This window comes from Cucurbita pepo, chromosome 5 (genome assembly GCF_057944985.1).
Source record: "Cucurbita pepo subsp. pepo isolate OVF chromosome 5, ASM5794498v1, whole genome shotgun sequence".
NCBI classification, from domain to species: Eukaryota; Viridiplantae; Streptophyta; class Magnoliopsida; order Cucurbitales; family Cucurbitaceae; genus Cucurbita; species Cucurbita pepo.
The window spans coordinates 12,400,378-12,416,918 of NC_141802.1; positions in this window are offsets into that span (position 1 = coordinate 12,400,378).

Genomic DNA, 16,541 nt, shown 5'->3' on the forward strand with positions numbered 1-16,541 from the left:
GCCGGATATTTTAGAATATAATTTCGAAGAAATGGAGTGCATAAAACAATTAAATGGTGCTGAAAATCGAGACCCTAATTCGGAAACCTTAATCTGGGACGTTTGAAGTACATGCTAAAAAATGGAGTCACGGTCGATGTTTTTCGAAACTTTTGTGGCGAATCACTAGGACTGGTGATTTAGAATCGAATTTCGAAGAAACGGATAGCATAAAACAGTAAAAGAGTGCTTAAAATCGAAAACCTAATTTTGTAACCTTAATCTGGGACGTTTGAAGTACGTGCTAAAAAAACCGAGTAACGGTCGACGTTTTTCGAAACTTTTTTGGGGAATCATAAGGCCGGATGTTTTAGAATATAATTTCGAAGAAATGGAGTGCATAAAACAATTAAATGGTGCTGAAAATCGAGACCCTATTTCGGAAACCTTAATCTGGGACGTTTGAAGTACGTGCTAAAAAATGGAGTCACGGTCGATGTTTTTCGAAACTTTTGTGGCGAATCATTAGGACTGATGATTTAATATAAAATTTCGAATAAACGGATAGCATAAAACAGTAAAAGAGTGCTTAAAATCGAGACCCTAATTCGGTAACCTTAATCTGGGACGTTTGAAGTACGTGCTAAAAAAACCGAGTCACGGTCGACGTTTTTCGAAACCTTTTTGGGGAATCATAAGGCCGGATATTTTAGAATATAATTTCGAAGAAATGGAGTGCATAAAACAATTAAAGAGTGCTGAAAATCGAGTCCCTAATTCGGAAACCTTAATCTGGGACGTTTGAAGTACGTGCTAAAAAATGGAGTCACGGTCGATGTTTTTCGAAACTTTTGTGGCGAATCATTAGGACTGATGATTTAGAATCGAATTTCGAAGAAACGGATAGCATAAAACAGTAAAAGAGTGCTTAGAATCGAGATCCTAATTCGGTTACCTTAATCTGGGACGTTTGAAGTACGTGCTAAAAAAACCGAGTCACGGTCGACGTTTTTCGAAACCTTTTTGTGGAATCATAAGGCCGGATATTTTAGAGTATAATTTCGAAGAAATGGAGTGCATAAAACAATTAAAGAGTGCTGAAAATCGAGACCCTAATTCGGAAACCTTAATCTGGGACGTTTGAAGTACGTGCTAAAAAATGGAGTCACGGTCAATGTTTTTCGAAACTTTTGTGGCGAATCATTAGGACTGATGATTTAGAATCGAATTTCGAAGAAACGGATAGCATAAAACAGTAAAAGAGTGCTTAAAATCGAAAACCTAATTTTGTAACCTTAATCTGGGACGTTTGAAGTACGTGCTAAAAAAACCGAGTAACAGTCAACGTTTTTCGAAACTTTTTTGGGGAATCATAAGGCCGGATATTTTATAATATAATTTCGAAGAAATGGAGTGCATAAAACAATTAAATGGTGCTGAAAATCGAGACCCTAATTCGGAAACCTTAATCTGGGACGTTTGAAGTACGTGCTAAAAAATGGAGTCACGGTCGATGTTTTTCAAAACGTTTGTGGCGAATCATTAGGACTGATGATTTAGAATCGAATTTCGAAGAAACGGATACCATAAAACAGTAAAAGAGTGCTGAAAATCGAAAACCTAATTTTGTAACCTTAATCTGGGACGTTTGAAGTACGTGCTAAAAAAACCGAGTAACGGTCGACGTTTTTCGAAACTTTTTTGGGGAATCATAAGGCCGGATATTTTAGGATATAATTACGAAGAAATGGAGTGCATAAAACAATTAAATGGTGCTGAAAATCGAGACCCTAATTCGGAAACCTTAATCTGGGACGTTTGAAGTACGTGCTAAAAAATGGAGTCACGGTCGATGTTTTTCGAAACTTTTGTGGCGAATCATTAGGACTGATGATTTAGAATCGCATTTCGAAGAAACGGATAGCATAAAACAGTAAAAGAGTGCTTAAAATCGAAAACCTAATTTTGTAACATTAATCTGGGACGTTTGAAGTACGTGCTAAAAAAACCGAGTAACGGTCGACGTTTTTCAAAACTTTTTTGGGGAATCATAAGGCCGGATGTTTTAGAATATAATTTCGAAGAAATTGAGTGCATAAAACAATTAAAGGGTGCTGAAAATCGATTCCCTAATTCGGAAACCTTAATCTGGGACGTTTGAAGTACGTGCTAAAAAATGGAGTCACGGTCAATGTTTTTCGAAACTTTTGTGGCGAATCATTAGGACTGATGATTTAGAATCGAATTTCGAAGAAACGGATAGCATAAAACAGTAAAAGAGTGCTTAAAATCGAAAACCTAATTTTGTAACCTTAATCTGGGACGTTTGAAGTACGTGCTAAAAAAACCGAGTAACGGTCAACGTTTTTCGAAACTTTTTTGGGGAATCATAAGGCCGGATATTTTATAATATAATTTCGAAGAAATGGAGTGCATAAAACAATTAAATGGTGCTGAAAATCGAGACCCTAATGCGGAAACCTTAATCTGGGACGTTTGAAGTACGTGCTAAAAAATGGAGTCACGGTCGATGTTTTTCGAAACTTTTGTGGCGAATTATTAGGACTGATGATTTAGAATCGAATTTCGAAGAATTGGATAGCATAAAACAGTAAAAGAGTGCTTAAAATCGAGACCCTAATTCGGTAACCTTAATCTGGGACGTTTGAAGTACGTGCTAAAAAAACCGAGTAACGGTCGATGTTTTTCGAAACTTTTTTGGGGAATCATAAGGCCGGATATTTTAGAATATAATTGTGAAGAAATGGAGTGCATAAAACAATTAAAGAGTGCTGAAAATCGAGACCCTAATTCGGAAACCTTAATCTTGGACGTTTGAAGTACGTGCTAAAAAAACAGAGTCACGGGCGACGTTTTTCGAAAATTTTGTTGGGAATCATTAGGCCGAATGATTTAGAATAGAGTTTCGAAGAAACGGATAGCATCAAACTGTAAAAGAGTACTTAAAATCGAGACCCTAATTCGGAAACCTTAATCTTGGACGTTTGAAGCACGTGCTAAAAAATGGAGTCACGGTCGATGTTTTTCGAAACTTTTGTGGCGAATCATTAGGACTGATGATTTAGAATCGAATTTCGAAGAAACGGATAACATAAAATAGTAAAAGAGTGCTTAAAATCGAGACCCTAATTCGGTAACCTTAATCTGGGATGTTTGAAGTACGTGCTAAAAATTTGAGTCACGGTTGATGTTTTTCAAAACTTTTGTGGCGAATCATTAGGACTGATGATTTAAAATCGAATTTCGAAGGAACGGATAGCATAAAACAGTAAAAGAGTGCTGAAAATCGAGACCCTAATTGGGTAACCTTATTCTGTGACGTTTGAAGTACGTGCTAAAAAATGGAGTCACGGTCAATGTTTTTCGAAACCTTTGTGGCGAATCATTAGGACTGATGATTTAGAATCGAATTTCGAAGAAACGGATAGCAGAAAACAGTAAAAGAGTGCTTAAAATCGAAAACCTAATTTTGTAACCTTAATCTGGGACGTTTTAAGTACGTGCTAAAAAAATCGAGTAACGGTCGACGTTTTTCGAAACTTTTTTGGGGAATCATAAGGCCGGATATTTTAGAATATAATTTCGAAGAAATGGAGTGCATAAAACAATTAAAGGGTGCTGAAAATCGATACCCTAATTCGGAAACCTTAATCTGGGACGTTTGAAGTACGTGCTAAAAAATGGAGTCACGGTCGATGTTTTTCGAAACTTTTGTGGCGAATCATTAGGACTGATGATTTAGAATCGAATTTCAAAGAAACGGATAGCATAAAACAGTAAAAGAGTGCTTAAAATCGAGACCCTAATTCGGTAACCTTAATCTGGGACGTTCGAAGTATGTGCTAAAAAAACTGAGTCACGGTCGACGTTTTTCGAAACTTTTTTGGGGAATCATAAGGCCGGATATTTTAGAATATAATTGTGAAGAAATGGAGTGCATAAAACAATTAAAGAGTGCTGAAAATCGAGACCCTAATTCAGAAACCTTTATCTGGGACGTTTGAAGTACGAGCTAAAAAATGGAGTCACGGTCGATGTTTTTCGAAACTTTTGTGGCGAATCATTAGGACTGATGATTTAGAATCGAATTTCGAAGAAACGGATAGCATAAAACAGTAAAAGAGTGATTAAAATCAAGACCCTAATTCGGTAACCTTAATCAGGGACGTTTGAAGTACGTGCATCAGGGACGTTTGAAGTACGTGCTAAAAAAACCGAGTCACGGTCGACGTTTTTCGAAACTTTTTTGGGGAAACATAAGGCCGGATATTTTAGAATATAATTGTGAAGAAATGGAGTGCATAAAACAATTAAAGAGTGCTGAAAATCGAGACCCTAATTCGAAAACCTTAATCTTGGACGTTTGAAGTACGTGCTAAAAAAACAGAGTCACGGGCGACGTTTTTCGAAAGTTTTGTTGGGAATCATTAGGCCGAATGATTTAGAATAGAGTTTCGAAGAAACGGAGTGCATAAAATAGTAAAAGAGTGCTTAAAATCGAGACCCTAATTCGGTAACCTTAATCTGGGACGTTTGAAGTACGTGCTAAAAAACCGAGTAACGGTCGACGTTTGTCGAAACTTTTTTGGGGAATCATAAGGCTGGATATTTTAGAATATAATTTCGAAGAAATGGAGTGCATAAAACAATTAAAGAGTGCTTAAAATCGAGACCCTAATTCGGTAACCTTAATCTGGGACGTTTGAAGTACGTGCTAAAAAAACCGAGTCACGGTCGATGTTTTTCGAAACTTTTTTGGGGAATCATAAGGCCGGATATCTTAGAATTTAATTTTGAAGAAACGGAGTGCATAAAACAATTAAAGAGTGCTGAAAATCGAGACCCTAATTCGAAAACCTTAATCTTGGAAGTTTGAAGTACGTGCTAAAAAAACAGAGTCACGAACGACGTTTTTCGAAACATTTGTTCGGAATCATTAGGCCAGATGTTTAGAATAGAATTTAGAAGAAACGGAGTGCATAAAATAGTAAAAGAGTGCTTAAAATCGAGACCCTAATTCAGAAACCCTAATCTGGGACGTTCGAAGTCCGTGTTAAAAAAATGAGTCACGGTTCACGATTTTTGAAACTTTTGTGGCGAATCATTAGGCCTAATTATTTAGATTCGAATTTTGAAGAAACGGAGAGCATAAAACAGTAAAAGAGTGCTTAAAATCGAGACCCTAATTTAGAAACCTTAATGTGGGACGTTTGAAGTTCGTGCTAAAAATACCGAGTCACGGACGACGTTTCTCGAAACTTTTGTGGCAAATCATTAGGACTGATGATTTAGAATCGAATTTTGAAGAAACGGATAGCATAAAACAGTAAAAGAGTGCTTAAAATCGAGACCCTAATTCGGTAACCTTAATCTGGGACGTTTGAAGTACGTGCTAAAAAATGGAGTCACAGTCGATGTTTTTCGAAACATTTGTGGCGAATCATTAGGACTGATGATTTAAAATCGAATTTCGAAGAAACGGATAGCATAAAACAGTAAAAGAGTGCTTAAAATCGAGACCCTAATTCGGTAACCTTAATCTGGGACGTTTGAAGTACATGCTAAAAAAACCGAGTCACGGTCGACGTTTTTCGAAACTTTTTTGGGGAATCATAAGGCCGGATATTTTAGAATATAATTGTGAAGAAATGGAGTGCATAAAACAATTAAAGAGTGCTGAAAATCGAGACCCTAATTCGGAAACCTTAATCTTGGACGTTTGAAGTACGTGCTAAAAAAACAGAGTCACGGGCGACGTTTTTCGAAAATTTTGTTGGGAATCATTAGGCCGAATGATTTTGAATAGAGTTTCGAAGAAACGGAGTTTATAAAATAGTAAAAGAGTGCTTAAAATCGAGACCCTAATTCGGAAACCTTAATTTTGGACGTTTGAAGTACGTGCTAAAAAATGGAGTCACGGTCGATGTTTTTCGAAACTTTTGTGGCGAATCATTAGGACTGATGATTTAGAATCGAATTTCGAAGAAACGGATAACATAAAACAGTAAAAGAGTGCTTAAAATCGAGACCCTAATTCGGTAACCTTAATCTGGGATGTTTAAAGTACGTGCTAAAAATTTGAGTCACGGTTGATGTTTTTCGAAACTTTTGTGGCGAATCATTAGGACTGATGATTTAAAATCGAATTTCGAAGAAACGGATAGCATAAAACAGTAAAAGAGTGCTGAAAATCGAGACCCTAATTGGGTAACCTTATTCTGTGACGTTTGAAGCACGTGCTAAAAAATGGAGTCACGGTCGATGTTTTTCGAAACTTTTGTGGCGAATCATTAGGACTGATGATTTAGAATCGAATTTCGAAGAAACGGATAACATAAAACAGTAAAAGAGTGCTTAAAATCGAGACCCTAATTCGGTAACCTTAATCTGGGATGTTTGAAGTACGTGCTAAAAATTTGAGTCACGGTTGATGTTTTTCGAAACTTTTGTGGCGAATCATTAGGACTGATGATTTAAAATCGAATTTCGAAGGAACGGATAGCATAAAACAGTAAAAGAGTGCTGAAAATCGAGACCCTAATTGGGTAACCTTATTCTGTGACGTTTGAAGTACGTGCTAAAAAATGGAGTCACGGTCGATGTTTTTCGAAACCTTTGTGGCGAATCATTAGGACTGATGATTTAGAATCGAATTTCGAAGAAACGGATAGCAGAAAACAGTAAAAGAGTGCTTAAAATCGAAAACCTAATTTTGTAACCTTAATCTGGGACGTTTTAAGTACGTGCTAAAAAAATCGAGTAACGGTCGACGTTTTTCGAAACTTTTTTGGGGAATCATAAGGCCGGATATTTTAGAATATAATTTCGAAGAAATGGAGTGCATAAAACAATTAAAGGGTGCTGAAAATCGAGACCCTAATCCGGAAACCTTAATCTGGGACGTTTGAAGTACGTGCTAAAAAAAGGAGTCACGGTCGATGTTTTTCGAAACTTTTGTGGCGAATCATTAGGACTGATGATTTAGAATCGAATTTCAAAGAAACGGATAGCATAAAACAGTAAAAGAGTGCTTAAAATCGAGACCCTAATTCGGTAACCTTAATTTGGGACGTTCGAAGTATGTGCTAAAAAAACTGAGTCACGGTCGACGTTTTTCGAAACTTTTTTGGGGAATCATAAGGCCGAATATTTTAGAATATAATTTCGAAGAAACGGAGTGCATACAACAATTAAAGAGTGCTGAAAATCGAGACCCTAATTCGGAAACCTTAATCGTGGACGTTTGAAGTACGTGCTAAAAAATGGAGTCACGGTCGATGTTTTTCGAAACTTTTGTGGCGAATCATTAGGACTGATGATTTAGAATCGAATTTCGAAGAAACGGATAACATAAAACAGTAAAAGAGTGCTTAAAATCGAGACCCTAATTCGGTAACCTTAATCTGGGATGTTTAAAGTACGTGCTAAAAATTTGAGTCACGGTTGATGTTTTTCGAAACTTTTGTGGCGAATCATTAGGACTGATGATTTAAAATCGAATTTCGTAGAAACGGATAGCATAAAACAGTAAAAGAGTGCTGAAAATCGAGACCCTAATTGGGTAACCTTATTCTGTGACGTTTGAAGTACGTGCTAAAAAATGGAGTCACGGTCGATGTTTTTCGAAACCTTTGTGGCGAATCATTAGGACTGATGATTTAGAATCGAATTTCGAAGAAACGGATAGCAGAAAACAGTAAAAGAGTGCTTAAAATCGAAAACCTAATTTTGTAACCTTAATCTGGGACGTTTTAAGTACGTGCTAAAAAAATCGAGTCACGGTCGACGTTTTTCGAAACTTTTTTGGGGAATCATAAGGCCGGATATTTTAGAATATAATTTCGAAGAAATGTAGTGCATAAAACAATTAAAGAGTGCTGAAAATCGAAACCCTAATTCGAAAACCTTAATCTGGGACGTTTGAAGTACGTGCTAAAAAATGGAGTCACGGTCGATGTTTTTCGAAACTTTTGTGGCGAATCATTAGGAATGATTATTTAGAATCGAATTTCGAAGAAACGGATAGCATAAAACAGTAAAAGAGTGCTTAAAATCGAGACCCTAATTCGGTAACCTTAATCTGGGACGTTTGAAGTACGTGCTAAAAAAACCGAGTCACGGTCGACGTTTTTCGAAACTTTTTTGGGGAATCATAAGGCCGGATATTTTAAAATATAATTTCGAAGAAACGGAGTGCATACAACAATTAAAGAGTGCTGAAAATCGAGACCCTAATTCGGAAACCTTAATCGTGGACGTTTGAAGTACGTGCTAAAAAATGGAGTCACGGTCGATGTTTTTCGAAACTTTTGTGGCGAATCATTAGGACTGATGATTTAGAATCGAATTTCAAAGAAACGGATAGCATAAAACAGTAAAAGAGTGCTTAAAATCGAGACCCTAATTCGGTAACCTTAATCTGGGACGTTCGAAGTATGTGCTAAAAAAACTGAGTCACGGTCGACGTTTTTCGAAACTTTTTTGGGGAATCATAAGGCCGGATATTTTAGAATATAATTGTGAAGAAATGGAGTGCATAAAACAATTAAAGAGTGCTGAAAATCGAGACCCTAATTCAGAAACCTTTATCTGGGACGTTTGAAGTACGAGCTAAAAAATGGAGTCACGGTCGATGTTTTTCGAAACTTTTGTGGCGAATCATTAGGACTGATGATTTAGAATCGAATTTCGAAGAAACGGATAGCATAAAACAGTAAAAGAGTGATTAAAATCAAGACCCTAATTCGGTAACCTTAATCAGGGACGTTTGAAGTACGTGCAACAGGGACGTTTGAAGTACGTGCTAAAAAAACCGAGTCACGGTCGACGTTTTTCGAAACTTTTTTGGGGAAACATAAGGCCGGATATTTTAGAATATAATTGTGAAGAAATGGAGTGCATAAAACAATTAAAGAGTGCTGAAAATCGAGACCCTAATTCGAAAACCTTAATCTTGGACGTTTGAAGTACGTGCTAAAAAAACAGAGTCACGGGCGACGTTTTTCGAAAGTTTTGTTGGGAATCATTAGGCCGAATGATTTAGAATAGAGTTTCGAAGAAACGGAGTGCATAAAATAGTAAAAGAGTGCTTAAAATCGAGACCCTAATTCGGTAACCTTAATCTGGGACGTTTGAAGTACGTGCTAAAAAACCGAGTAACGGTCGACGTTTGTCGAAACTTTTTTGGGGAATCATAAGGCTGGATATTTTAGAATATAATTTCGAAGAAATGGAGTGCATAAAACAATTAAAGAGTGCTTAAAATCGAGACCCTAATTCGGTAACCTTAATCTGGGACGTTTGAAGTACGTGCTAAAAAAACCGAGTCACGGTCGATGTTTTTCGAAACTTTTTTGGGGAATCATAAGGCCGGATATCTTAGAATTTAATTTTGAAGAAACGGAGTGCATAAAACAATTAAAGAGTGCTGAAAATCGAGACCCTAATTCGAAAACCTTAATCTTGGAAGTTTGAAGTACGTGCTAAAAAAACAGAGTCACGAACGACGTTTTTCGAAACATTTGTTCGGAATCATTAGGCCAGATGTTTAGAATAGAATTTAGAAGAAACGGAGTGCATAAAATAGTAAAAGAGTGCTTAAAATCGAGACCCTAATTCAGAAACCCTAATCTGGGACGTTCGAAGTCCGTGTTAAAAAAATGAGTCACGGTTCACGATTTTTGAAACTTTTGTGGCGAATCATTAGGCCTAATTATTTAGATTCGAATTTTGAAGAAACGGAGAGCATAAAACAGTAAAAGAGTGCTTAAAATCGAGACCCTAATTTAGAAACCTTAATGTGGGACGTTTGAAGTTCGTGCTAAAAATACCGAGTCACGGACGACGTTTCTCGAAACTTTTGTGGCAAATCATTAGGACTGATGATTTAGAATCGAATTTTGAAGAAACGGATAGCATAAAACAGTAAAAGAGTGCTTAAAATCGAGACCCTAATTCGGTAACCTTAATCTGGGACGTTTGAAGTACGTGCTAAAAAATGGAGTCACAGTCGATGTTTTTCGAAACATTTGTGGCGAATCATTAGGACTGATGATTTAAAATCGAATTTCGAAGAAACGGATAGCATAAAACAGTAAAAGAGTGCTTAAAATCGAGACCCTAATTCGGTAACCTTAATCTGGGACGTTTGAAGTACATGCTAAAAAAACCGAGTCACGGTCGACGTTTTTCGAAACTTTTTTGGGGAATCATAAGGCCGGATATTTTAGAATATAATTGTGAAGAAATGGAGTGCATAAAACAATTAAAGAGTGCTGAAAATCGAGACCCTAATTCGGAAACCTTAATCTTGGACGTTTGAAGTACGTGCTAAAAAAACAGAGTCACGGGCGACGTTTTTCGAAAATTTTGTTGGGAATCATTAGGCCGAATGATTTTGAATAGAGTTTCGAAGAAACGGAGTTTATAAAATAGTAAAAGAGTGCTTAAAATCGAGACCCTAATTCGGAAACCTTAATTTTGGACGTTTGAAGTACGTGCTAAAAAATGGAGTCACGGTCGATGTTTTTCGAAACTTTTGTGGCGAATCATTAGGACTGATGATTTAGAATCGAATTTCGAAGAAACGGATAACATAAAACAGTAAAAGAGTGCTTAAAATCGAGACCCTAATTCGGTAACCTTAATCTGGGATGTTTAAAGTACGTGCTAAAAATTTGAGTCACGGTTGATGTTTTTCGAAACTTTTGTGGCGAATCATTAGGACTGATGATTTAAAATCGAATTTCGAAGAAACGGATAGCATAAAACAGTAAAAGAGTGCTGAAAATCGAGACCCTAATTGGGTAACCTTATTCTGTGACGTTTGAAGCACGTGCTAAAAAATGGAGTCACGGTCGATGTTTTTCGAAACTTTTGTGGCGAATCATTAGGACTGATGATTTAGAATCGAATTTCGAAGAAACGGATAACATAAAACAGTAAAAGAGTGCTTAAAATCGAGACCCTAATTCGGTAACCTTAATCTGGGATGTTTGAAGTACGTGCTAAAAATTTGAGTCACGGTTGATGTTTTTCGAAACTTTTGTGGCGAATCATTAGGACTGATGATTTAAAATCGAATTTCGAAGGAACGGATAGCATAAAACAGTAAAAGAGTGCTGAAAATCGAGACCCTAATTGGGTAACCTTATTCTGTGACGTTTGAAGTACGTGCTAAAAAATGGAGTCACGGTCGATGTTTTTCGAAACCTTTGTGGCGAATCATTAGGACTGATGATTTAGAATCGAATTTCGAAGAAACGGATAGCAGAAAACAGTAAAAGAGTGCTTAAAATCGAAAACCTAATTTTGTAACCTTAATCTGGGACGTTTTAAGTACGTGCTAAAAAAATCGAGTAACGGTCGACGTTTTTCGAAACTTTTTTGGGGAATCATAAGGCCGGATATTTTAGAATATAATTTCGAAGAAATGGAGTGCATAAAACAATTAAAGGGTGCTGAAAATCGAGACCCTAATCCGGAAACCTTAATCTGGGACGTTTGAAGTACGTGCTAAAAAATGGAGTCACGGTCGATGTTTTTCGAAACTTTTGTGGCGAATCATTAGGACTGATGATTTAGAATCGAATTTCAAAGAAACGGATAGCATAAAACAGTAAAAGAGTGCTTAAAATCGAGACCCTAATTCGGTAACCTTAATTTGGGACGTTCGAAGTATGTGCTAAAAAAACTGAGTCACGGTCGACGTTTTTCGAAACTTTTTTGGGGAATCATAAGGCCGAATATTTTAGAATATAATTTCGAAGAAACGGAGTGCATACAACAATTAAAGAGTGCTGAAAATCGAGACCCTAATTCGGAAACCTTAATCGTGGACGTTTGAAGTACGTGCTAAAAAATGGAGTCACGGTCGATGTTTTTCGAAACTTTTGTGGCGAATCATTAGGACTGATGATTTAGAATCGAATTTCGAAGAAACGGATAACATAAAACAGTAAAAGAGTGCTTAAAATCGAGACCCTAATTCGGTAACCTTAATCTGGGATGTTTAAAGTACGTGCTAAAAATTTGAGTCACGGTTGATGTTTTTCGAAACTTTTGTGGCGAATCATTAGGACTGATGATTTAAAATCGAATTTCGTAGAAACGGATAGCATAAAACAGTAAAAGAGTGCTGAAAATCGAGACCCTAATTGGGTAACCTTATTCTGTGACGTTTGAAGTACGTGCTAAAAAATGGAGTCACGGTCGATGTTTTTCGAAACCTTTGTGGCGAATCATTAGGACTGATGATTTAGAATCGAATTTCGAAGAAACGGATAGCAGAAAACAGTAAAAGAGTGCTTAAAATCGAAAACCTAATTTTGTAACCTTAATCTGGGACGTTTTAAGTACGTGCTAAAAAAATCGAGTCACGGTCGACGTTTTTCGAAACTTTTTTGGGGAATCATAAGGCCGGATATTTTAGAATATAATTTCGAAGAAATGTAGTGCATAAAACAATTAAAGAGTGCTGAAAATCGAAACCCTAATTCGAAAACCTTAATCTGGGACGTTTGAAGTACGTGCTAAAAAATGGAGTCACGGTCGATGTTTTTCGAAACTTTTGTGGCGAATCATTAGGAATGATTATTTAGAATCGAATTTCGAAGAAACGGATAGCATAAAACAGTAAAAGAGTGCTTAAAATCGAGACCCTAATTCGGTAACCTTAATCTGGGACGTTTGAAGTACGTGCTAAAAAAACCGAGTCACGGTCGACGTTTTTCGAAACTTTTTTGGGGAATCATAAGGCCGGATAGTTTAGAATATAATTTCGAAGAAACGGAGTGCATAAAACAATTAAAGAGTGCTTAAAATCGAGACCCTAATTCGGAAAACTTAATCTGGGACGTTTGAAGTACGTGCTAAAAAAACCGAGTCACGGTCGACGTTTTTCGAAACTTTTTCGGGGAATCATAAGGCCGGATAGTTTAGAATATAATTTCGAAGAAACAGAGTGCATAAAACAATTAAAGAGTGGTTAAAATCGAGACCCTAATTCGGAAAACTTAATCTGGGACGTTTGAAGTACGTGCTAAAAAAACCAGTCACGGAGGACGTTTTTCGAAAATTTTGTTGGGAATCATTAGGCCGGATGTTTAGAATAGAATTTAGAAGAAATGGAGTTCATAAAAGAGTAAAAGAGTGCTTAAAATCGAGACCCTAATTGGGAAACCTTAATCTGGGACGTTTGAAGTACGTGCTAAAAAAACCGAGTTACGGTCGACGTTTTTCGAAACTTTTTTGGGGAATCATGAGGCCGAATGATTTAGAATATAATTTCGAAGAAACGGAGTGCATAAAACAATTAAAGAGTGCTGAAAATCGAGACCCTAATTTGGAAACCTTAATCTTGGACGTTTGAAGCACGTGCTAAAAAATGGAGTCACGGTCGAAATTTTTCGAATCTTTTGTGGCATTTCGGAAACTCAAGTAGCTCGTCAAGCTAAAAAGGAGTGATTTAGACTCGAATTTCGAAGAAACAGATAGCATAAAATAGTAAAAGAGTGCTTAAAATTGAGACCCTAAATCGGTAACCTTAATCTGGGACGTTTGAAGTACGTGCTAAAAAAACCGAGTAACGGTCGACGTTTTTCGAAACTTTTTTGGGGAATCATAAGGCCGGATGTTTTAGAATATAATTTCGAAGAAATGGAGTGCATAAAACAATTAAAGGGTGCTGAAAATCGAGACCCTAATTCGGAAACCTTAATCTGGGACGTTTGAAGTACGTGCTAAAAAATGGAGTCACGGTCGATGTTTTTCGAAACTTTTGTGGCGAATCATTAGGACTGATGATTTAGAATCGAATTTCGAAGAAACGTATAGCATAAAACAGTAAAAGAGTGGTTAAAATCGAGACCCTAATTCGGTAACCTTAATCTGGGACGTTTGAAGTACGTGCTAAAAAAACCGAGTCACCGTCGACGTTTTTCGAAACTTTTTTGGGGAAACATAAGGCTGGATATTTTCGAATATAATTTCTTAGAAACGGAGTGCATAAAACAATTAAAGAGTGCTGAAAATCGAGACCCTAATTCGGAAACCTTAATCGTGGACGTTTGAAGTACGTGCTAAAAAATGGAGTCATGGTCGATGTTTTTCGAAACTTTTGTGGCGAATCATTAGGACTTATGATTTAGAATCGAATTTCGAAGAAATGGATAGCATAAAACTGTAAAAGAGTGCTTAAAATCGAGACCCTAATTCGGTAACCTTAATATGGGACGTTTGAAGTACGTGCTAAGAAAACCGAGTCACCGTCGACGTTTTTCGAAACTTTTTTGGGGAAACATAAGGCTGGATATTTTCGAATATAATTTCTTAGAAACGGAGTGCATAAAACAATTAAAGAGTGCTGAAAATCGAGACCCTAATTCGGAAACATTAATCTGGGACGTTTGAAGTACGTGCTAAAAAATGGAGTCACGGTCGATGTTTTTCGAAACTTTTGTGGCGAACCATTAGGACTGATGATTTAGAATCGAATTTCGAAGAAACGGATAGCATAAAACAGTAAAAGAGTGCTGAAAATCAGGACCCTAATTCGGTAACCTTAATCTTGGACGTTTGAAGTACGTGCTAAAAAAACCGAGTCACGGATGACGTTTTTCGAAACTTCTTTGGGGAATCATGAGGCCGAATATTTTAGAATATAATTTCGAAGAAACGGAGTGCATAAAACCATTAAAGAGTGCTGAAAATCGAGACCCTAATTTGGAAACCTTAATCTTGCACGTTTGTAGTACGTGCTAAAAAATGGAGTCACGGTCGATGTTTTTCGAAACTTTTGTGGCAAATCATAAAGACTGATGATTTAGACTCGAATTTCGAAGAAACAGATAGCATAAAAAAGTAAAAGAGTGCTTAAAATCGAGACCCTAATTCGGTAACCTTAATCTGGGACGTTTGAAGTACGTGCTAAAAAAACCGAGTCACGGTCGACGTTTTTCGAAACTTTTTTGGGGAATCATAAGGCCGGATATTTTAGAATATAATTTCGAAGAAATGTAGTGCATAAAACAATTAAATAGTGCTGAAAATCGAGACCCTAATTCGGAAACCTTAATCTGGAACGTTTGAAGTACGTGCTAAAAAATGGAGTCACGGTCGATGTTTTTCGCAACGTTTGTGGCGAATCATCAGGACTGATGATTGAGAATCGAATTTCGAAGAAACGGATAGCATAAAATAGTAAAAGAGTGCTTAAAATCGAGACCCTAATTCGGTAACCTTAATCTGGGACGTTTGAAGTACGTGCTAAAAAAACCGAGTCACGATTGACGTTTTTCGAAACTTTTTTGGGGAATCATAAGGCCGGATATTTTAGAATATAATTTCGAAGAAACGGAGTGCAAAAAACAATTAAAGAGTGCTGAAAATCGAGACCCTAATTCGGAAACCTTAATCTGGGACGTTTGAAGTACGTGCTAAAAAATGGAGTCACGGTCGATGTTTTTTGAAACTTTTGTGGCGAATCATAAGGACTGATGATTTAGAATCGAATTTCGAAGAAACGGATAGCATAAAACAGTAAAAGAGTGCTTAAAATCGAGACCCTAATTCGGTAACCTTAATCTGGGACGTTTGAAGTACGTGCTAAAAAAACCGAGTCACAGATGACGTTTTTCGAAACTCTTTTGGGGAATCATGAGGCCGAATATTTTAGAATATAATTTCGAAGAAACGGAGTGCATAAAACAATTAAAGAGTGCTTAAAATCGAGACCCTAATTCGGAAACCTTAATCTGGGACGTTTGAAGTACGTGCTAAAAAATGGAGTCACGGTCGATGTTTTTCGAAACTTTTGTGGCGAATCATTAGGACTGATGATTTAGAATCGAATTTCGAAGAAACGGATAGCATAAAACAGTAAAAGAGTGCTGAAAATCAGGACCCTAATTCGGTAACCTTAATCTTGGACGTTTGAAGTACGTGCTAAAAAAACCGAGTCACGGATGACGTTTTTCGAAACTTCTTTGGGGAATCATGAGGCCGAATATTTTAGAATATAATTTCGAAGAAACGGAGTGCATAAAACCATTAAAGAGTGCTGAAAATCGAGACCCTAATTTGGAAACCTTAATCTTGCACGTTTGTAGTACGTGCTAAAAAATGGAGTCACGGTCGATGTTTTTCGAAACTTTTGTGGCAAATCATAAAGACTGATGATTTAGACTCGAATTTCGAAGAAACAGATAGCATAAAAAAGTAAAAGAGTGCTTAAAATCGAGACCCTAATTCGGTAACCTTAATCTGGGACGTTTGAAGTACGTGCTAAAAAAACCGAGTCACGGTCGACGTTTTTCGAAACTTTTTTGGGGAATCATAAGGCCGGATATTTTAGAATATAATTTCGAAGAAATGTAGTGCATAAAACAATTAAATAGTGCTGAAAATCGAGACCCTAATTCGGAAACCTTAATCTGGAACGTTTGAAGTACGTGCTAAAAAATGGAGTCACGGTCGATGTTTTTCGCAACGTTTGTGGCGAATCATCAGGACTGATGATTGAGAATCGAATTTCGAAGAAACGG